This window comes from Arachis ipaensis, chromosome B02 (genome assembly GCF_000816755.2).
Source record: "Arachis ipaensis cultivar K30076 chromosome B02, Araip1.1, whole genome shotgun sequence".
NCBI classification, from domain to species: domain Eukaryota; kingdom Viridiplantae; phylum Streptophyta; class Magnoliopsida; order Fabales; family Fabaceae; genus Arachis; species Arachis ipaensis.
Genome location: NC_029786.2, coordinates 105,672,452 through 105,675,562, shown reverse-complemented (window position 1 = coordinate 105,675,562; position 3,111 = coordinate 105,672,452).

The window sequence follows — 3,111 nt, the reverse complement described above, 5'->3', positions numbered from 1 at the left end:
TTATTAATCGGTTTTAATAATCTACTTTTTTCAATAAATCAGACATATATACTGAATGTGATCATAAATAATATAGTAATAGTTAAATTCACCAATAAATATATTGGTTATTATCATGCTATAAAATAAATTAAATATAAAGGCTATTAGCACTTATAAATCTATAAAATCGCATTGTCTTTGATTCGCGTGCAAGGATTTACTTATCAAATAAACTTAAAATATGAACAAAAAAAATTTATAAATTGGACCTAACATCACTTGAAAGAATAATGGAAAATAATCAACTTACCTTATCATCCATGAGAACCATTTCTATGTAAGTCATCTTGTTCTTGTCAAATTTAGATGAGACTTTCCATAACCTTATATATTACGGTAGTTTTTCTTAATATATATACATATACATAAATAATTCTATACATATACATAAATAAAAAAATATATGAATTATATTTTATTAAACTCTATATTACCGGTTATTAAAAATATTCAAATATATGAACCAAAAATATTTATAAAATGGACCTAATATCACTTGAAAGAATCATGAAAAATAATCAACTTACCTTACTATCCATGAGAACCATTTCTATGTAAGTCGTCTTGTTCTTGTCAAACTTGGATAGAACTTTTCATAACCTTATATATTAATTTTGTTAAATCATAATATATTACTATAATTATTTCGTTTTATATATATGATTATTTTTTATTCTACAATCGTGTAATAATTTTTTATTTTTTATATCTATATATATTCCTCAATTCCGACTCCATTCATACGCATATTAACAGTTTTTTTTCTAATAGTGATGTTTTAATTTTTTATTTTCCTTTTTTTCACGTATCTTTCTTTTTTTTAAATAGTGATGTTTTAATATTTTTTTAAATATATTTTTCTTAATAATTACATTACTAATCTAAAATATAAAATGAGAAAAAAATAAACTTAAAAATCAGAAAAAAGAAATTTTATATTAAAAAATATAAAAATAAAATATTCAAAAAGAATACTCGTAATATATAAATTGAGTCAACAATTTAAATTTCCCTAAAACTAATTTAATCAAATACCAATATTAGAAATAAATTACTTAAATAATATTTAATCTATTCTAATCCTTAGATACGTATAGATTAGAGTTATTCTCGTAATGACTACGAACTGAAACAACGTCGTAAGTTCGAACATTTAGAATTCGTGCAAATTCAAACCATTTCTTTGTTCTTTGAAAACCTTCTGTATCCCTGATAGAGTTGAATCGAAATTCCTTTTATGGAAAAAGAGTTACGGAGATGGCTTTGATGTATTGGAGACAAAAATCTGGAAATCACTATTTATATTTGAATGTCACACCCATTAAACCCGAAAGACCAAATAAAATAGTATCACTTATTTTATTCTCATTTAATTCTAAATTAAAAGTAATAATGACTTATTTAATTTAGTATTTATGATAATAAATGAGATGACCATTATATAAGTCATTTAATGTAAAATAGCTTAATTTACGATTATAATTAATATATGTATTGCCCATAAATAGATTAGGAAATAATAATTTCGTAACAAAATAATGATTCAATTTGAATTACAATTAATTGATTGATAGAAATTATAATAAATTGTATGATATTTAAAAAAATTAACCAAATCAATTAGTTGATATAATTAATTTATTATAATAAAATGAATTTAATGAGTTAAAAGAAATAAATCAAAAAACACCATCAGAAATATGTTACGACAGTTTTATCATTAAGTGCAGAAATTTAATTTTTACATAATAGAATAGATATTTACAGATTATTATATTAAACACAAACTAAAAAAATACACTAAACAAAATAAAAACATCAATGGTAAAATATAACCTAAAAAATCACTTAAATTAAAAAAAAACCTGTGATGAATTATAATAAATCTATATATGAGAAGTAAAAGTAAAATAAATAATTAAAAATATTTTTAATTATTTTTAATAATAATAATAATACTTTTAATCATCTTTATTATAATTATATTATAATTAATATTTAATGAATAATACATAATTATATTAATTTAGGAACATATCTTCATTATAATTATATCAAATCAATATTTAATGCATTATTAAACTACTTATCAATTGTCAATTAAAAATATTTTTAATTATTTTTAATAATAATAATAATACTTTTAATCATCTTTATTATAATTATATTATAATTAATATTTAATGAATAATACATAATTATATTAATTTAGGAACATATCTTCATTATAATTATATCAAATCAATATTTAATGCATTATTAAACTACTTATCAATTGTCAATTAAAAATATTTTTAATTATTTTTAATAATAATAATAATACTTTTAATCATCTTTATTATAATTATATTATAATTAATATTTAATGAATAATACATAATTATATTAATTTAGGAACATATCTTCATTATAATTATATCAAATCAATATTTAATGCATTATTAAACTACTTATCAATTGTCAATTAAAAATATTTTTAATTATTTTTAATAATAATAATAATACTTTTAATCATCTTTATTATAATTATATTATAATTAATATTTAATGAATAATACATAATTATATTAATTTAGGAACATATCTTCATTATAATTATATCAAATCAATATTTAATGCATTATTAAACTACTTATCAATTGTCAATTAAAAATATTTTTAATTATTTTTAATAATAATAATAATACTTTTAATCATCTTTATTATAATTATATTATAATTAATATTTAATGAATAATACATAATTATATTAATTTAGGAACATATCTTCATTATAATTATATCAAATCAATATTTAATGCATTATTAAACTACTTATCAATTGTCAATTAAAAATATTTTTAATTATTTTTAATAATAATAATAATACTTTTAATCATCTTTATTATAATTATATTATAATTAATATTTAATGAATAATACATAATTATATTAATTTAGGAACATATCTTCATTATAATTATATCAAATCAATATTTAATGCATTATTAAACTACTTATCAATTGTCAATTAAAAATATTTTTAATTATTTTTAATAATAATAATAATACTTTTAATCATCTTTATTA